This window comes from Heloderma suspectum, chromosome 9 (assembly GCF_057233095.1).
Source record: "Heloderma suspectum isolate Gila_16-S chromosome 9, 16-S_ref, whole genome shotgun sequence".
Lineage (NCBI taxonomy): Eukaryota > Metazoa > Chordata > Lepidosauria > Squamata > Helodermatidae > Heloderma > Heloderma suspectum.
The window spans coordinates 39159901-39180461 of record NC_139466.1 but is presented as its reverse complement, the minus strand read 5'-3'; the positions used below and the strand labels follow the sequence as shown (position 1 = coordinate 39180461).

Below are 20561 nucleotides of genomic sequence, written 5' to 3'. Positions count from 1 at the left end.
ATAGCTCACTATATATTGTTCTATTGTTACTGAGTATATATTGTTTACTATATATTGCTGACTATATATTGTTACTGAGAAAGTTCATTTCCCCACATATTTATTTTTATTTATTTCATTTCTATACCGCCCAATAGCCGAAGCTCTCTGGGCGGTTTCACATCACTCCACCCCATCTACACTAAGCTCAGAGGGAACAGGGAATTCTGAAGGGGGGTGGCAGATAATGTCAGCATCCCTGCTAATATAAAAGTGCCTGTGTTACATCACTGAGCCCTGGCTCCACTACATCACTGTGTCTTACTCTTCGGGAAACTACTATAGTTCAGCAGTAGAGCACCTGCTTTGCATGCAGAAGGTTCTAGGTTCAATCATCCCTGGCATCTCCAGTTAAAAAAAGAAAAGAAAAGGATCAAGTAGCAAGTGATAGGAAAGAGTCTTCTCCAGCTGAGGCCCTGGAGAGCCGCTGCCAATCAGCGTGGATAATACTGAGCACCATGGACACATAGTCAGAGCATCGCCTATGTTTTCCCTAGAATGTCTGCAACAATATCCCAGACCTACTTTATCAGTCTTTTACAAGGATGATTAAAATAATTTGTTAACCACTTTGAACACTTGAAGGTTCTATAAAAACACCAAGTGTAATTAAGCCAATGAGTACTAATTACAGATCACAAGAAAGCATCAAAGGAGAACTGTCACACAGGGAAGTAAAACACCTATGCACTCGTATAGACGTATCAGCTTCCACACCAACCAAAACCAGACTGGGGTGAAGATAGATATATTATTCAAAGTAGAGACACCCCAAGTCCTTCATCTGCAGCGCAAACTTTTCCTTCCTGGTGTTGCTGTTTGCCTCACACACATCCGTTCTATCAAGTTAAACACAGCCTCAGCCATCAGTCTTGCTTTTCCCCTTCCACACCCTTTTCTCACAGCTGCTGACGTAGGGGTGGAAGAGAAATCCATTCAGTTTGCATTTTAATGCAAACTTACCTAATTTTACACTTTCAAACAACCTTGCAAACCAAAACTTGTTTATCTTTTGAAATTCGCAAAATTTCACCTCCAAATTTTGTAATGGAGTTCTTCAATCAAATTTTTAGATTTACAATGTTTGTATACCTCTCCATATCTTAAATAGATTTCGGAGCAGTGAAAAAATGCATATATCAGGGGAAGAATCATTAAAAATGCATTATATTCGGAAAATTCACTGCAAAAAATGTGTATATTAGGCAAAATGCATACAATAACGCATGTATTAGGAGAAACGTGCACAAAAATGCTTATGAACATTCATGTGAACTTTTAAAAAAATCTCAACGTTTGGGATGAACTAGACTTAAGACTGAAGAAATTTCAAAGTTCAAGATGAACCAAAGTTAAGATTGGAAGAATGAGAAACTGAGAGAAACTGGAACGGGAAGATCTGTACATCTCTTTGATGAAGTGCCACATGTGAATTTATCAATTTGTATTCAAATCCTCATTTTTTTAATGCAAACATTTTAAAAATCAATTACAAAACTGTTCCAGACTTCATGAGCACTAGCCAAGGAGTACCCATCCACTGCCAGCTTTTGATGCAAACTTGCAAAATCTTATTTATTTTTCTTTCCTTCACTTGCTTTCTTAAGAGTTCAACCCTGGAGAGGAAAAAGTAAGTCTGCACAGCATACAGTAAGAGAACTCGCTATTCAGCCCAGTGAGGTAAAACGGTTGGGGTGTCAGGCTTTGACAGGTGAGGGCCAGGTCTAAATCTCCACTCAGCCATGAAGCTGACTGGATGGCCTTGAACCAGTTACTCTCTCTCAGCCTAAGCTACCTCACAGGGATGGTGTGAAGACAAAATGGGGGGTGGGGGAAGGAGCTCCTTAGCTTCTTAGATGAAGGGCAGAATTAAAATATGTAAATATTATTATTAACTGGTCCACAAAGGTTAAATCCATCTTCCCTGTTAGCATGCCATGAACAAAATCCCACGCTGTGTCAGAGATGCCTTAGATACAGGTCAGCAAAATAATCCAGGGAGCTCAAATGGGCAAGCCAGTCCATATGCCTCAGACATTGGGGCATGTTACGGTTATTTGGCAAGCCTGGACACCACATAAACAAAGCAGAGAAACAAAAAGAATGCAATGCTGAAGAGGAGAAAATAGAAAATGGGCAGAAGACTTAGCGTTAAATCTACTTTCAAAAGATGAGGGAGGAGGCAAATCCACCTATACAAAATATCACATCCTTTTACTCTGCATTCAGGAATAACTGCAGTTCAGGACTGGCAATCAGAAATCCAAAACTCTGCTCCACATTAAACACAAAGGGGAGGGGAGCCGAAAGAGAACCACCCCTCCTTTTATTTAACCAAGTTCTCAAGAAACTAAGCATATTATGGCATAGGTGATCCTGGACCGTCTCTCCAGACATCACCATACATATTAATACCTTGTATCAAATGCTGGAGAACGACGACATAGCCCAGGGGTGGGGAACCTCTTTCATCTTGAGGGCCTAATTCAATTTCAGAGAAGCCCTCGGGGGCTGCATTCCAGTGTTGGGTGGGGCTGAAGGCAATGGCAGCAGAGGCAGAGGCAAAAGGGATGGGGCCCAAAATACAAAAAATACCAGCACATTTTAGCTTAAAGTTCTTACTGCCAGTAACTAAGCCTTAGGAGAGGTGTTTCAACTTACTAGAATGGGGGAAAATCACACAAAAGCCAGGAAACCACCAACGGATAAATGGATGCTGGGGGGACGGTGAGTGGGAATCACCTGATGGCATGGGGAAGGGGGCATGGACAGCTGGGGAATCCCAGAGGGCCAGATTGGGACCCTGAGCCTGGAGTTCCCCACCCTTGACACAGCCATTAGTAAGTAGTTCAGATGCTGTGCACATCAGAGATGTCACTAGGCAGGGTGCTTCCATCCATCTAGTTCCCCCAGTATCAAACAAGAAAGAATACATCTCGCAAGAGGCGATGGTGGTGTCACTCAAAAACAGTCAAAGAGGCACCCTGTAAAAACACCCCTTCTATTTCTAGGAGATTTTGCTCAGGAAGTGTTGTAGGCAGAAATCTAAAAGAGACCGTTGTAAGAAAGGGAAGGATCTTTGCTTGAGGTAGCAAAGAAAAAAATCTCAGCAAATAATAAGTCCAGATTGTATTACATCCTTTTAAAAATGGAACAAGCCAATACAGCATTATTGTTGTATGTGAAAACATATCAACTAGACCCAGATCAATGGAGATATCTGGAGTGGCCCACATACCAGTGAGCACATGGAAAAACACATTTTTAACCATTTCTTTTTTTATTCCTCCTGAATCCTTTCAAAGTTCAACTAGCAGGGCAAAGCAGTAGGGAGCTATCTGCTATGTTCACTGGAAAATGCTTTTACATCAGAAAGCTGCAGACTGCTGGGCACAAAGACCGATTCACAATTCTACTCCTGAAATGAAGGGGAGGATCAGTTTTGATCCTTTAATTTTGGAGTGCAATTCTTCCTTATGCAGAAACATCCAGAGGCCCACTGTTGCTAAATATGGCTGGGCTGGTTACAAAAATCCTGGTTTAATATTTCCCACTTTTGACAAAGGGAGATTTAACGGGCAATCCTATACACACTTTGTTGTTGTTCAGTCGTGTCCGACTCTTCGTGACCCCGTGGACCATAGCACGCCAGGCCTTCCTGTCCTGCGCTCTCTCCCGGAGCGTGCTCAAGTCCATATTCATTGCATCAGTGATGCTATCTAGCCATCTCATCCTCTGCCGTCCCCTTCTCCTTTTGCCTTCAGTCTTCCCCAGCATCAGGGTCTTTTCCAGTGAGTTTTCTCACTTACCTGGGAATAAATCCCATTATACTCAGTGGGGCTTGCTCCTGAGTTAAGATGCACGCGTGGGACCTGCCAGCAAAATGATGACGGAGGCCACTCTCTCAGAGACGCAGTCACACTACTGTTGCTAAGGGACGAGGCCTATGCAGGGACCAGGCCTCATCTCCCTCGACCATATGTGTTCCACTATTCAAGTATAATGGTTGTCCTTTAATTTCAAGACATTTCTCCTGGGAAAGATTTCACCAGCCTTCACAGAAGCCCTTCTCAGCCATTTCTAGGGCTAAAAAGGGTGAAATCTGCCCCACCCCCAGGGAAGGTGAAATGAAATGTCTTGAAAATAAAGTATCTTCAGGTAGATTAGGCCTGTTCTATGCAGGGACCAGGCCTCATCTACCTCAGAAACATGAGTTATACCAGAGGAGAACAATGTTTACCTGCTATTTTCAAGACATTCCTCCTTCCCTGGGGTGTCGGGGGGGTGGAGAAAGATTTCACCAGCCTTCACGGAAGTCCTTCTCAGCCATTTCCAGGGTTAAAGGCAAAACATGTGGAGTGAATAACCAGCCACTGTTCACTCCCTGCTCCCTTATCCATGCAGTTGATCTTTTTTTTTTTTTTTTAAAGGTGGGGGTGGGGGAGAGAAAACAGGAAAAAAATCCCCTATACTAATATGCCATATAAGAAAGGGGTGGGGTGAATTTGAGTTATAAAACCAGCTCTAATACTAACCTTCCCCTCATCTCCACTCTTGTGTAATCTTCATTGCCAGTGAAGAAAGATGCAACCGTACAGGAACCTGAATTTCCTTTAACAAATCCTTTTTCAGTCACCTGAATGAGTCAATGCAATACGAACAAACCTCAAAGGCAGTCCATTCTACACAGTGCACGAGAGAGCCACGGGTCTGAGCGCTGATCCCATCATCACCTCGGCCAATGCCAGGGTGCTTTTCTTCTGCCCGAAATTTAAACAGGTATTTTAGAACAAAATACTTCACATAGGACCAAAATAATCACAACACTGATTAGCGGTGAGCTGCTTAACGGAGCAATACTACTAAAAGCGCAATATGAGATTAGGGTGGCCGCTTATGCATCGCTCAAAAAGAGGAAATGTGTCACCAAAAAAAGAGGGCAAAAGAGGGCAGCGATTTGCATAACATTTGCATATGGTAATTTATATGTATCGATGCAAATTTAGAAATAATTATTATAGAAATAGAAATATAGTACATAGCCATGCTTTGGAAGACGGTGAGCAGGTGAACTGTTCAGCCTGCTCCCCTGGTGCTAACCATGGATGGGCAACAGTTCTTGTGGTTCTTTATCTTAAAACTGGAATTGAACAGGACAGCCTTTCAAATTGAAGGACACCTTCAAATAGAGGGCAGTCCTGTGGCAGTGCTTCAAATAGAGGATCATCCTCTGTAAAAGAGGATACCTGGCCACCTGGGAGTTAAAAGAAATCCCTATTACAGTTGCTGGCCAGCATGGTGGGTGGGATGGGGGAGAGCCAAATTGGGATTATGGGGTGGGGACCCTTTGCCCTGCCACTTTCCTGATCAGAATCTGCTAGCTCCTGAGCCAGCTATTTCCAATGGGAAAGAAGGCTTCTACTGGTTCCAACAGGAGCTTTCATCCAATTGCAAATGGGGGGGAGGGAGTTAAAAGTCCCACTACTCCACCTCACACTTTCAATCCAGCTCACCTTCACACATGCCTATCTCTCTCTTTCTCTTTTTTCCTTAATCGTACAAAGGACAAATGACGTGAACAACATCTCATCTGGTTTCTCTCTCATAAGGCCTCTTTTTTTGTAAATTTAGTTCATGGAACTGGCCAGACCGGGCGGGGGTGGGTGGGGGGAGGCAGCAAACCCTTATACCAACAGCAACTATATGTATTTACTTATAAAATGCTCATATTTGGGGGGAAATGGAAATAAACTCAGCTAGAAGAAATTAATTCACATTTGGGCAAGTGTATTCCAACAGTGGCCGCAAGACTGGAAAAGGTCAGGTTACATTCCAATTCCAAAGAAGGGCAACGCCAAAGAGTGTTCAAACTACCGCACAATTGCGCTCATTTCACATGCCAGCAAGGTGATGCTCAAAATCCTACAAGCTAGGCTTCAGCAGTATGCGAACCGAGAACTACCGGAAGTACAAGCTGGGTTTCGAAGAGGCAGAGGAACTAGAGATCAAATCGCCAACATTCGCTGGATCATGGAGAAAGCAAGAGAATTCCAGAAAAACATCTATTTCTGCTTCATTGACTATGCTAAAGCCTTTGACTGTGTGGATCACAACAAACTGTTGCAAATTCTTAAAAGTGATGGGAGTACCAGACCACCTTACCTGTCTCCTGAGAAACCTGTGCGAGGGTCAAGAAGCAACAGTAAAAACCAGACATGGAACAACCGATTGGTTCAAAATTGGGAAAGGAGTACGATAAGGCTGCATATTGTCGCCCTGCTTATTTAACTTATATGCAGAGTACATCATGAGAAACGCTGGGTTGGATGAATCACAGGTCGGAATTAAGATTGCCAGGAGAAATATCAACAACCTCCGATATGCAGACGATACCACCCTAATGGCAGAAAGCGAAGAGGATCTCAAGAGCCTCTTGTTGAGGGTGAAAGAGGAGAGTGCAAAAGCTGGTTTGAAACTCAACATTAAAAAAACTAAGATCATGGCATCTGGCCCCATCACTTCCTGGCATATAGAAGGGGAAGAAATGGAAGCTGTGACAGATTTTATTTTCTTGGGCTCCAAGATCACCGCAGACGGTGACTGTAGCCATGAAATTCAAAGACGCTTGCTCCTTGGGAGGAAAGCTATGGCAAACCTACACAGCATAGTAAGAAGCAGAGACATCACCTTGCCGACAAAGGTCCGTCTAATCAAAGCTATGGTTTTCCCAGTAGTAATGTATGGCTGTGAGAGCTGGACTATAAGGAAGGCTGAGCGCCGAAGAATTGATGCTTTCGAACTGTGGTGCTGGAGAAGACTCTTACGAGTCCCCTGGACTGCAAGGAGGTCAAATCAGTCCATCCTAAAGGAAATCAACCCTGAGTGCTCATTGGAAGGACAGATACTGAAGCTGAAGCTCAAATATTTTGGCCACCTAATGCGAAGAGAAAACTCTCTGGAAAAGACCCTGATGCTGGGAAAGACTGAAGGCAAAAGGAGAAGGGGATGGCAGAGGATGAGATGGCTAGATAGCATCACCGATGCAATGAATATGAACTTGAGCACGCTCCGGGAGAGAGCGCAGGACAGGAAGGCCTGGCGTGCTATGGTCCATGGGGTCACGAAGAGTCGGACACGACTGAGGATGCTGCAGCAGATGGAGTCTCGGTGTGATCAAACAAAATGAACTCCATACCAAGCTCAAACCCTACATCAGAGGCTGGCAACTTGCAGCCCTCCTGATTTTGTTTGACTACAACTCCCACCTGTCCTAGCCAACATAGCCAATGGGAGCTACAGTCCAAGAACATCTGGAGGGGACAAGTTGCCCACCCCTGCCCTACATCTATCCTCTGCCAAGGTAAAGAGAATTGGCAGTCAGCTGTTGGAAGAGGGTCAATGCTTAGATTATGGGGGAAAAGATGATGCAGTACTTTTCCCTCCCATGAACACCTTGAAAATTGCTAGGAGTCTCAGCAGACCCATTAATTCACGTTTTGTTGTTGCTATGCTACAAATCAAAGCACATACATGACTCCTATTTTAATAACCATCCGTCTTGCATTTCTAATGCAATGGACATGCCTGCTTTTGTGAGCAATTTTTTGTGCCTGTCAGCTGGAGTCTGAGGTCAGGTACAGCAAAGTCACCTTCAACCGGTAATTTATAAGGGTAAAATTAGTAGACTGCACCAGTGCTGTATTATGAAAATCATGACCAGGGCCTTGTTAGCCTATTTGATAATCCGGCCCTTGTAAAAAAAAAAAGCCTCGATCTCTGTCAGGAAAAAAAAAAGAAAAAAGCCAAGTGTAGGGCCAAGTGCAGATATTCTCTAATGTTGCACCATAACTTTCAACCACCTCAATGAACTTTGTGGACCACTAGTGGGCCACAGACCACAGTTTGAGAACCTCTTCCTTACTGAAATCTAGAAGCCCCACCTTCTGATCCCCAATTTTAGCCAAGTCATGGCCCCCACACACCCTTCTAAAAATAGTAGTTAAAGGGCCATCACAAAAGGTGGGGTGGCATGTCCTCTTCCACCTCTGTAATCCAAGCTCTGCCCACATATTGACCATTGCTGGCTTCCTGTCTATTTCATTCTCAACCATTTCCCACGAATGACACCACTCCTTTGGTATCAACAATTTTCATTCCCAAGGTTAATATACACTCCATCCCATTCTGATATTATTTTTTTGCCAGGCTTACCTAGGCAGCCTGGTGATTTCAGCCTAGTGCCTACATGCTGAGCCTGAAAGATGAGCATAGCGTAGCTGTGAGAAAAACAATAGGGTGGTAGCAGGGTGGGAGATCTCACAGCCCAATGAATGGGAAAAGCCATCCGTGCGTGCTTTCATTCAAACAATGAATGTGAAAGCCCACAGAATTTTCTTTTGATGGGTGCTCTCCTAGTGGGACTTTCAAAACACAGGGGGAGTGATGAGATAATGACTTTGAAAACCTCGTTACCCACCAATCATAGCACAAACATCAGAAGCTCACTTTGAGCATCCAAGTGACTGGGGGTGCGGATGGGTGAAAAGTGCATTGCAGTTCCGTTTTGATAAGAATTTTCCCGAAGTCACGAAGTTCTAGGTATTCAAGACAAAAAGAACTTGAGATTTTAAAAAAATGAATGCGGGAGAAAGCCAAACGGACAGATTTGCCCATCACTAACTGGCAAAAAAGGCAGAATAGCTGCACAATTCTTTCTAACTGTTAGTGCTATGACCCTTTCGTCTGGAAACACCCTTACCCTCAGTTCTCCCAACTGCAACAAGGGGACAATACATTGACACATATAGGTTTCTGCAAGGGTTATAAAAAAAATGAACGAGCAGCTATTTAAGCGCTCTTTGCCGCTTTTAAAGAAGATAGCTTTACAATGGACTAGCTGTACCATTGCTATATAAAGGTACTTCAGTATTACAATGCTAAGTATTATACTGGTACTCTGATAACACCCTCACGTTAAGAACATAAGAACATAAGAGTCATGCAGTATCAGACCAAGGGTACATCTAGTCCAGCATTCTGTTCACACAGTGGCCAACCAGCTCTCGACCAGGAACCCACAAGCAAGGCATGAGCACAACAGTACCCTCCCACCCATGTTCCCCAGCAACTGGCATACATAGGCTCTGCCTCTGGTACTGGAGGGAGCACATAGCTGTCAAGACTAGTAGCCATTGATAGCCTTTTCCTCCAGGAATTTGTCTAACCGCCTTTTAAAGCCATCCACATTGGTGGCCATCACTACATCCTGTGGGTAGCAAATCCCATAATTTAACTATGTGCTGTGTGAAGAAGTCCTTCCTTTTATCTGTCCTGAATCTCCCACCAATCAGCTTCATAGGATGACCCCAGGTTCTAGTATTTTGAGAGAGGGAGAAAAATATCTCCCTACTCTCCACACCACACGTCATAATTTTGTAGACTCCTATCATGTCTCCCCTTACCCTCCTTTTTTCCAATCTAAACGATCCCAGCTGTTGTAACCTTCCCTCATAGAGGAGATGTTCCAGCCCCTTGATCATTTTAGTTGCCCTTTTCTGCACTTTTTCCAGATCTACAATACCTTTTTTGGGGGGGTGATGACCAGAACTGTACACAGTAAGTGTGGTCGCACCATAGATTTGTATAGGGGCACTCTGATATTGGCAGTTTTATTCTCAATTACTTTTCTAATTATGCCTAACATGGAGTTTGCCTTTTTTACAGCGGCCACATATCAGGTTGACACTTTCATTGAGCTGTCCACCACAACCCCAAGATCTCTTTCCTGGTCTATCACCTCTAGCTCAGATCCCATCAGGCTATACTTGAAGTTGAGATTTTTCATTTTTTTGCCCCAATATGCATCACTTTCACCCAGGCCAACTCAAGGTTTTTGCAACCTTAACTCGCAATTAACATGGTGCCTCCCCCGATCTTGATCAACCCATCCATTCATATGGAATGAGAGAAAAGAGTTTGCAACTAGAAAAAAGCCTCTCAAATATACAAATTAGACCAGGGGAATAGAATTTCTTCCAGCCCAAGGGCCAAATTACATTTCAGAGAAGCTGCCAGGGGCCACATTCTAGTAGTGGTGGGGGCCGAAGGCCAGAGGGTGGGCCCAAATCCCCAAAATAACAGCATCTTTTAGCTTAAAGCTCATACTGTCAGTAACGCAGCCTTAGGGAAGGCATTTCAGCCTTTTAGAATGAGGGAGAAATGTGCAAAAGGCAGGAAGTCATGGAGGTGGGGGGAACCGGGTACAGGAACCACTTGGTGATGTGTGGAAGGAACCCCAGGATGGATAGCTCCTTTAGAGTTCTGACTGGTTCTGACTGAAACCCAGAGAGGATTCAGCGCCCCACTGACTTCAGAGCCACCAGTCTCCACTGGCTTCAACACCCCTGATTTAGACCACTGTTGTCCCAAATGTCCCTGAGGCAGGTTGAAGAGAAACTGTGCTCTTCTTTGAGGGTTTTTCTAATGAGCCCCTAAAATTTCACTGCCCTGGAGAGCTGTCAATATTATCTACTACAGCCTTCCCTGTGGACAATGGCCATGCTGGCTGGGGATGATGGAAGCTGTAATCTAACACATCTGGAAAGCACTGCTGCAGGGGTGGGGAGCCTGTGACCCATGGACCAGATGCAGCCCACAAGGTTCCCCATCCAGCTCTGACCTCCCCGCCGTGGCCACGCTCCCCCTACGCAGCAGGTTAGCTTTTTAAAAAGCTTCCATTGGTACCAATGAAAACCTTAAAAAAATAATTACTGCATAGGTTGATTTTCAGGGGGGATGCAGTGGGGAGGGAAGGGGTATCCCTCCCTGCATGTTGAGACCTACCCCAAAATCACCCTCACATGGCAATTTTGTGTGCTTCTTTTTAAGGCTTCCTTTAGCACTGAGGAGGAAAACAGATGGGGAAGGGAAAAAATGGAAGAGAGAAAAAGGGGGGAGGGAGACAGGGAGAGAGAGAGACTGGCTTCACACAACAAGCCAACCAACACTCAGTGGTTGAGTGTGCGTTGTTGTTGAACTGTGAGTTAGTGTGTTATCTGAACCCAGGACATTTTCTGCATGGTTGCTTGTTAACCATGCAGTGTTGCTTATTTTTCTTGAACAAGCCACCTTGAGAACCCATGGTTTGTTGTTGGGTTGTTTAGAGTGGTTAACAAGCCACACTGCATGGTTAACAAGCCACCTTGAGGAAAATGTCCTGGGTTCAGACAACACACTAACCCACGGCTCAACAAACAATCCATGGTTCAACAAGAATCCACACTCAACCACTGAGTGTGGGTTAGTGTGGAAACAGAGAGGGTAGAGAGAAAGTGGAGAGAGAGAGAGAGAGAGAGAGAGAGAAGGGGAGAAAGAGAAAAGAGACAGATAGACAGACAGACAGACAGACAGAGAAGGGTGAAAAGAAGTCAATGGGCAGATAAGGCAGAAATTGGGGTGTGTGTGTGTGTGTGTGCGCGTGTGTGTGTATATAAGTAAGAGAATGGGGGGTGACTCTGACCCCACCCACCTTTGGTTCTGGCCCCATCAACCCATGGCATGCAGCCCCTAACAGCTTTTATCCAGGAGAATGTGGCCCTTAAGCAGAAACGGTTTACCCGCCCATGATTTACTGGGCTGGACTGGTCCACTTTCACCACCACCCTTCAGTAACATCAGAAGAAGATGAAAAAACCCCACTGTGCTCATTTCACCCAATGAGCAGCATGGCCAGATTCCCCTGCTGAAGGAGTCATATGAGTTTTACGGAGATAAACCTGGCATTTTTCTCATCTCCTGCCTCCAAAGCTAATCATCCAAGGGAAGGGAGTGACCAACATTCCAAAAGCAGCAGACTTCCACTGTCTGAGCAAGTATAGACCTCATTCACTATAAGGAACATTCAGGTTTTTATGCAGCCAGCAACTGGCATATCCCTGTCTACGGCTAATATTTGCATTGCAGGCCGGCCCGTTTAAAAATAAAACCGGTGCTGCCTTCCAAGCAGCAGTCAATAAACCCTGGGAGGAAAAACTGATCTACTCCTCCTCAAGGGAAATTAGCACACACATATACATACCTACCTCATTTTAGTACACATTGCTTTTCTAAGACCTTTCATTTTAAAAGGAGAGAAAAAACACACACATTCAGAAGAAAATAATTATATTTGTACCTACTAGGTTGTGAGACACAGGAAAAGAAATGCCATTTGAGGGGGAGGGCCATTCGTCTCCCCCACAGGATCCTTGGAGGAAAACCAGGATATCAATGTAGTGGTAATAAACAAAGTTTCAGACCACACATGTGATTTTCTATCAAGAGCACCTATATCTCTGGCCAGCTCAATGCCTACGTTCAGATGTCATGATGAACCACAGTTTATTGAGATGGAAATGAGCCTAGCTTCCTCCCCACTTCCCTGGCTCATCTGCTCTCCCCTTCTTCCTCTGGCACAGCTGCAATGAGTTGCTCAGAAGCGTCTGCTTATCATTAACTGCAGCTTGTTTTGTTGTCCAAACCTGACAAATTGTGGTTAGTTTTAACCATGGTTTATGAAGCAGGCTCATTTCAAACCAACCATAGTTCAGATTAACCACGGTTTAGAGTTCCACTATCACACAGAGTTCCAGTTCCTCTAAAATGGAAGCCAGAGCTTCTGGTCTTCTCTTTGCAGCTGAGCCTGAGGAGGAGAGGGTAGCATGCACACCTTGGAGGATGCTCAGTTAATTCATGTCACAATCCAACTGCAGGCAATATACAGTATTATTTTTTTTACTATCCCACCCATCCACCAAAAAATGATGCTCAAGGGAGCTAATAATAAAATCCAGACTGAAAACAAAATCGTAATTAAAGCATAACATAAAAACAAATTAGAAACACAATTAGAAACACAAAAATAAAAGAAATAAATTATCACTTGACCAATTAAATTAAAAAAGAACCCATTCAGCAACAGACCAGCTTATATGCCAAAGGCCTGCCCGAATTAAAATGTTTTTGCCTGCTGGCGGAAGGACAACTCAGAGTGCCAGCCTGGCCTCCCTTGGCAGGGAGTTGCAGAGCCTGGGAAAGGCCCTCTCTCAGGTCACCACCACATGCACCTTTGATGGTAGTGGGGCCGAGCGAAGGGCCTCCCCTGAAGATCTTAAAACCCAGGCAGACTCATATTTCTATGAGAATGTGACATTTCAGGTGGCCTGGTCCCAAGTCATAGGGCTTTATAGGCTATAACCAGCACATTAAATTCTGCTTGGAAACAGACCAATTGCCAGTGCAGCTGTTGTAACAAGGGAGTCACGTGCTCACTGTAATCTGAAGTCCTGTGCTGTTTTATTACATGTATAAACCGCCTTTCATCCATAAGGGATCCCAGGGTGGAGTACACAACATTAAAAAAACAAGTCCAATATAAAAACCATACAATTACAAATTAAGGGAGAAAAACTCTTCAACCAGCAAACCAACAAAAAACATAACCATCCATGCAATTTTAAAAAAAAAATCTTACCTGGGTCATGAATTCATTTTAGGTGGCCTTAGGCATACTACTCACTCTCAGCCTCAGGCCCTGGCCAACCACAATGTGCAGATAATACTGATCCGCCTTACAGGGTTAACATAAAGATTACTGAAATCATGTAGATGAGTGCTCCAAATACCCTATTGTAGGGGTAGGCATTCCAATGACCTCCAGATATTTAATACTAGAACTCCTCTAATCCCTGACCATCAACTATGCTGGCTGGGCTTGGTGGGAGTTGTAGTCCAAAACATCAGGAGGGCACTAAACTGCTACTCCTGTTCTATTGTATATGAAGTATCAGGATTTCATTTGGAATTATGTTTATTAAATCCTATTATATAAAACCTTGATTTTATCAGCCCTGTACAGTGTTTCACCCTCATTTTAGGCCATAATCCTGTGCCCACACCCAACTAATTTTAGCATGATTTGTGTGTACCTAGCTACCCATGTACAAGGTGACTGCCTTAACTGGAATTGATAACAGGAAAAATGGCTCTGCATCCTTCAGAAGTGAAACAGAACATGCCACCCATGGATGTAAACAGGGACCCACTTGTAACACTGTCTATCCCCCATGGCCAAGATCCTTCCAGTATGTATATTCACACAAACACATTCCATTTAGCAAAGGAGCCTGGAAATTTCAAATAAAAGTTTATTGCTTGCAAGTTCAGCACACTGTATTGCTTCTGCCTTGTTCTGGCTAGGGGATTAGTAACTGCCCCTTGAGAAGTCTCTCTGAATTGCCCAAATGTCAGTTTCCTTTCTGGTGGAGGGACAGGGGTGGGTGGAAGGCTTTAGGATGCAATCCTATGGGGATAGTCGGCCGCCTGCGAACCTGGAGCTGACCGACTAACCAATGCAGGGTAGGCGGAGTGTGGAAGGGATCTTCTCCTCCACGCTCCAGCTGCCCTGTGTTTGCGGCTAGATGGCCAATTTCTACTGTCTAGCCAGAGCACCTCGGAGTGGGGTGGGGGGAAGGCTGGCCAGTGCGTAGGAAGTGTCGTTAACGGCGCTTCCCCGTCCCCTCCCTGCCCCCAGGAATGCCCCCTTTTCAGCCGCTCTGTGCTGCTCTTCCGAGGCACAGTAAGAGCTTTAGCTTAAAGCTCTTACGGCCAGTAACTAAGCCTTGGGAGAGGCATTTCAACCTTTTAGAATGGGGGGGGGGGGCTGCACAAACCCAACAAATAATAGGTGGTCAGGGGAAAGGGGGAGGAGCCAGAGAAGGAGGCGTGGCCATTTGGGGCATTCTGGAGGGTCAGATTTGCCCCCCCCCAGGTCTGAGGTTCCACACTCCTGTCCTACCTGATCCCATGCTGGCTGGCCAAGGCCATGCAGGCTGGGGATTATGGGAGTTGTAGTCCAACATATCTGGAGGGCACCAGCTTGGGGAAGGCTGATCTAAGACACTGATGACTTCCTAAAGCAGGGGAAAGCAATAATACCATATTCCCCTCTGCAGCTCCTTAGGCTAAAGGGCATTTGGTGGTCTCTGTCAGGTTTCCCCATCTACTACTTTCACCCTTTCCAGCTCTCTAATGGAAGCGCTCCCAACCACTTCAACAAAGTAGTTCAGGAAGAGAAAGCAGAAAAAAATCATGAACTTGTGGTCTATTATTATGTAAGATTCACAATGCCAGCCTAATTTTATAGCCCTTGTTCACCCGAACAGCCTATTGTGTGATTTATTATTATGTGTCAGTACGAACGTATCGTATTTTTATGAGAAAGTAAGAGGAAGAATCACATTTACTGGTTGGTTTGCAAAATCAAATTTATATAAATATCTACATCTTCAGGGATCCCAAGAGGCATATTCCTACTGCACAAAACCACAAAGCGCTGATACGTTATGCAGGGAGTAGGGTCAGGTAACCACATCGTCCAAAATCATTAGTCACATCCCAGAAAAATCAAGAGACATTTAATGGATATTCACTTCTATGTTTTTTGTCACCTGACCTATGCAAATTAAGAGCATATTGTGGTAATCTGTAGGGGTGTACGAAACCCCGCTTACCTGGCTCTGCCAGGTTCCACAGGTGGGGGGAGGCGATTCGTTCCTCCCCCCGGAATCCTCAACGGGGGGGGGGAGGCGATCCGCTCCTCCCCCCCGAAATCCTGCCTGGCTGGCTTCGCTTCGTGGCCAGGCTGCGGAGCCGCCAGTTGGGCCAACCCACAGCGGGGCCTCCAGCCGCTGCCGGGCTGCTGCAGACGCAAATGGCGTCCTGTGTAGGGGACGCCATTTGCGTCCCTACGCCAGGCCGTGATAGGCTACGTAAATATTTACGTAGCCTATCACGGCAAAAAAAAAGGTAACGCAAATGGTGGTGGCTACAGCGGCTGCCATTTGCGTTCCCTTTTTTAGCTGTGATAGGCTACGTAAATATTTACGTTGCCTATCACAGCCTCTGGAGGGACGCAAATGGCATCCCTGCGTTAGCCGTGATAGGCTACGTAAATAGTTACATAGCCTATCACGGCCATTCGAAAGACGTGAATGGCGGCTGTAGACGCGGCCGCCATTCGAGGAGCACTGGAACGGCTGACAAAGGTAGGCTCCATTCTGGGCCCATTTCACGGGGGGGGGGTGTCTTCGTTCCGCCACAGATTTGGGGGGGCCGAATGCACTGGCATTCGGCCTCACTGAGATCAGTGGCAGAATTCTCCGCCATGCCTAGTAATTAGTTAAAAGTTCTCTCTCTGAGTGATAGGCTCTTTAAAAAAACAAAATGTGATCATTTTCATAGAGAAATTGGATGCCGAATGCACTGTCAAGACTCTGTTGTGATTTGAATACACCTGAATGTCGTTAATGAAGAAGGACAGAGAAGTGAAGACACCTATTTTAAATTTAATGTATGTAGGCTTTACAAAATGATTACCGAGTAGAGATGGATGAGACGTTCACAAAGTTCCCCATGTTTGGGACAAAAACAACTTGAGATTTAAAAAAATAAATAAATGTGGAATAAATCAAAGCTGACGAATTTGTCCATTGAGTGCTTTGCTGTTTAAAGGCTGCATTTGAATCCCTGCGTATTCAACCTTGTTAGTGCTGAATTAGCGTTGCCACCTCTTTTTTCTGACAGGTTCTTCAGCTTTATTTATTTAAGAATATCTATATACCGCCTCCCATTTTTAAAAAATCTCGAAGCAGTTTACAGAAAATTTTAAAACAATTATCATTATAAAAGCACAACAACATTTAGACAAGCTAATGGTTGGGGGAAGCCAGGGTAAACAAGTAAGTTTTTAATAATCATTGAAAGCACATGATCATCCGTGCCTGATGTATAGCAGAGGAGAGCTCATTCCAGAGGGAGGGTACCACCACCAAGAAGGCCCATGTTGTTGCCAGGTGGGACTCTACAGGATGTGTCATGGACAGCAAAGCCTCCCCTGAAGGTTGCAGTGGTCTAACAGGACCTATAGAGTGGGAGACAATCTCTCAGGTAACCTGGTCCTACGTTGTTTAAGGCTGTATATTTTCTTTTTTATTTATTACGTTTATATCCCGCCTTTTTTTCTCCAAGGAACCCAAGGCAGCTTACATGGCTCTCTTCCTCTCCATTTTATCCTCACAAAAAAACCCGTGAGAAAGATTAGGCTGAGTCAGTGAGTGGACCAAAGTCAGTCCATAGCCGAGTGGGGACTAGAACTCTGATCTCCCAGGTCCCAGTCCAACACTCTCACCACTACACCACATTGGCTCGCCATGTCAATAATAATATATTGGCTCTGTAGCAAACTAGCAGCCAGTGCAACTCTTTCAGCACACCTGTTATGTGTACATGGAAGGGCACTCCAATCAACAGCCTCGCTGCAGCATTCTACACTTGCAGCAGCATCTTCCAAACCAGCCTCAAGGGCAGCCTGGCATGGAGAGCATTACAATAATCCAGTCTTGAGGTTACCAATGCCCTTGGACGGCTATATGGTAGGTAGGGAGATGCATCATGTCCCTCTGCATGGTGGGAATAAGCTGCACCTATTGAATTTGAGAATTTCATTTCAAGTCCTTTTTGATCAGAATTTACCAACATTCACAAAGCTCTTCATATTCAGGAGAGAAAGTACTTGAGATTTTAAGGAACTGAATGCAGGAGAAAGTGAAACTAATTGATTTGTCCATCCCTGTTATAAACATGGGCAATGCAAACATTGCTTTTAGCAGCATCAGTGCATAAAGACACTTCAAGCACCTGGTCATTTTTAGCACTTATATTCAATTGCAACAGGTTCAGCTACGGTATCTCAGATATTTAGGCCGAAAGCTATCCACACTTACCCAAGAGTAAGCCCTACTTGGTAAACATGCATAGGATCAGCCATTATTAAAATATTCACAACTCTTCTTTCAGCTCTACACTAAAAACAAACAATGCAGCTCATGACCTCCAACAAACCAATAAAAAGCAGAGACACTCATAAAAAATAACAACACAGAATGGGGGAGGGGTGAGCAAAAGAACAGCGCAGCAGTCATACAGGCAGAGATCTCAAATTAAATTCAGGAATACATTAACATAAGGTGTGTCTGACCAAAAGGTTTTTAATTAACATCTCAAAGCATCAACGGAAGGCGTTCACAGGTTATCTTGCAGCAGGGAGCTCCTAGTTGACGTGCCACTACCACAGCCTGTGTGCCACTGCATGCCCACAAATTACACCTCAGATGGTGGTAGGACACAGACTGGGGCCTCCCCTAAGGACCCAAGTGCGGGCAGCTTCACATGGGCACAGGCCGTCTTTCAGAGACCCAGGTCCCAACCCATTTAGGTTGAAACCAGCACTTTGAATTGAGCTAAGAAATAAGCTGGGAGCCCGTGAAGTTGGTGCAATACGTATCGTCAGCAGTCTAGCTGCCCCATTTTGCACCAGCTGAAGTTTCTGGACACTTTTCTGAGGCAGCCCCATGCGCAGCGCATCACACTCCCACAAATGCGTGCACGGGAGACGCAGGAACGGCAAGAACAAGCCAAGTGCCCCTACGGCGTCAAAGCAAGCATCCTTCCAGATGTATTGGCCTGTGCTCCTATCAATCCCATGGCCATTGCTGCTGGGGCTGATGGGAGTTATAGTCCAACAGATCTGAAAGGCTGGTGTAAGCCCTTCTTGAAACCCTTCAAAGCCTGCAGAGATTACTGCGTTCTGTGGCAGCAAGTTCCACCAAGTGAATAGGAGTTCTCTCTTTTGTTCGTCTGCCTATCCGGAACCAGCTGCCAGGTAATTTGCAAGAGGAGGGGGGAGGGGGAGGGGGGGAGGAGGAGGAGGAGGAGGAGGAGACACACACAACCTGATTCAGTTGTCCTGTCAAACTGCCTTCAGCTCTCTGAAAAGGAAAGGAAAAACCCACCCCAAGCAGATAACACTATAACTCCACGCTTGCTCGCTACGAAGAAAATGGGGCTCGCTCCTACCAAGCGTGTGCTTCGGACTGCGGTCTAATAAGCATGTTTGTTTACTCAAGAGAAAGCCCCACTGTGTTCGATGGGGTATGCTCACATACACACACCGGAACAAGGCCAATGGAACGCAGTAGGTCTGACTTTCGAGTAAACACACCTAGCCCTGCAACTCCCCACAGTGTGTCGTTTACGGGTTCCTTTGCTCGGAAGGAAGCCAATCTCATGGGAGTTGAATGCGGCTTCCTCCCAGGTAAGCGCGTGCATAGAATGCAGCCCGATCCTGGGAGTGCGACTCCCGAGGAAACGCACACAGGATCCTCAGCCAGCGACTCTTCTTCTAGAATCTAACCCTTATGAAATACCACCCCCCCCCGGGGGGGGGGTGTTGGAAATCTCAAGAGATCTCAAAGTGGCTTTTGATTTAAGAAAAGGACAGGGGGGAGAGAGAGAGAGAGAGAGAGAGAGAGAGAAAGAAAGAAAGAAAGAAAAAGAGAAAGAGAAAGAGAAAGAGAAAGAGAAAGAGAGAGAGAGAGAGAGAGAGAGAGAAAGAAAGAAAGAGAAAGAGAAAGAGAAAGAGAAAGAGAGAGAGAGAGAGAGAGAGAGAGAGAGAAAGAAAGAAAGAAAGAAAGAAAGTCACGATCGCTTTCAAAGCTCGGCCGTTCCCGCGTTCAGACGAGCGCGCGGCAGAGACGCGCGTTTTGCGCGCTCGCTTCTGGTTACCTGGTCAAGTTTTGCGCGGCGGCGCCTCCAGCGCACGCGGTCCCTGCGCGGCCTGCCGGGCTGGTGTCGAGGAAGGCGCCGGCTGGGCCCTCATTCCAGGGCAGGCGGTTTCCTTCCCTCTCCCTCCGCCGCCGCGCCGCCGCCTCGTCGGAGCGCCGCGCGTCGTCTCCGTTCCCCAAACTCGCCCACAAACCCGCTCTCGCGTTCCCCTGCCCTGCCGAAGGGAATCCAACCCGCGAGGAAACTTTCCGCAGCCTCTACGCGAGAACGCGCGCGCAGCCCGATCCACTTTTCCAGCGCGCCTTTCTGTTTATTTCCTCCACCGCCACCGCTCCTCTTTGCTTGTCACGTTTTTCCCAGGCCAAGGTGACGCACAACCCGGATCGAGGTCGCGGGGCAAAGTGGGTGAACGGGGAAGCCAAGCGGTTGCTCCGGGCTTGCGGAGACACGCCGAGGGAGCGCGCTGCAACTGCTGCTGCTGCTGCTGCTTTTCCCAGCGATCCACGCAAGCCCGGGGAGGGAGGAGGGAGCGCGCGTGTGACTTTGAGGAGGAGAACGCGCGGACCCTGAACTGCAAGGCTCGTTCCTCAAAGGTAGCCGTCGGGGAGGGGAGAGGGGGCTCGGAAAGCAAAGCAACTACCCCCGCCCCCCATACACACACCCTTCCTCTTGGATCACCGACAGGCTTCGTGCCTCCAACTGGTCTCCTCGTGTGTAAAGGGAGGGACGCACAGAGAGAGCAGGATGCGGGCACCTTTTCAGCCGCGGGCACTTTCAGCGTCATCCTATACTCAGAAGTAAGTCCCCGTGGGTTAGCACACTTTCTTCGAAGTAAGTAAGCCCCACTGAGCTCAACCATACCC

The 20561-nt window shown here is 46.0% G+C and overlaps 1 protein-coding gene across 3 annotated transcripts in view; it reads right to left on the bottom strand.

The window, feature by feature from the left end:
• The window catches only part of ARHGEF9 (Cdc42 guanine nucleotide exchange factor 9), a 371451-nt gene extending 351654 nt beyond the window's left edge, over positions 1 to 19797 (bottom strand). For 2 of the 3 annotated variants that reach the window (XM_084814164.1, XM_084814167.1), the window contains exon 1: positions 19699 to 19797. The gene's annotated coding sequence lies outside the window, so the exon portion shown is untranslated. Of the gene's footprint in view, positions 1 to 18866; positions 19397 to 19698 lie in introns of those variants that run through there. The other variant, XM_084814165.1, reaches the window with a different exon arrangement.
• Between the last annotated feature and the right edge of the window lie 764 nt (positions 19798 to 20561).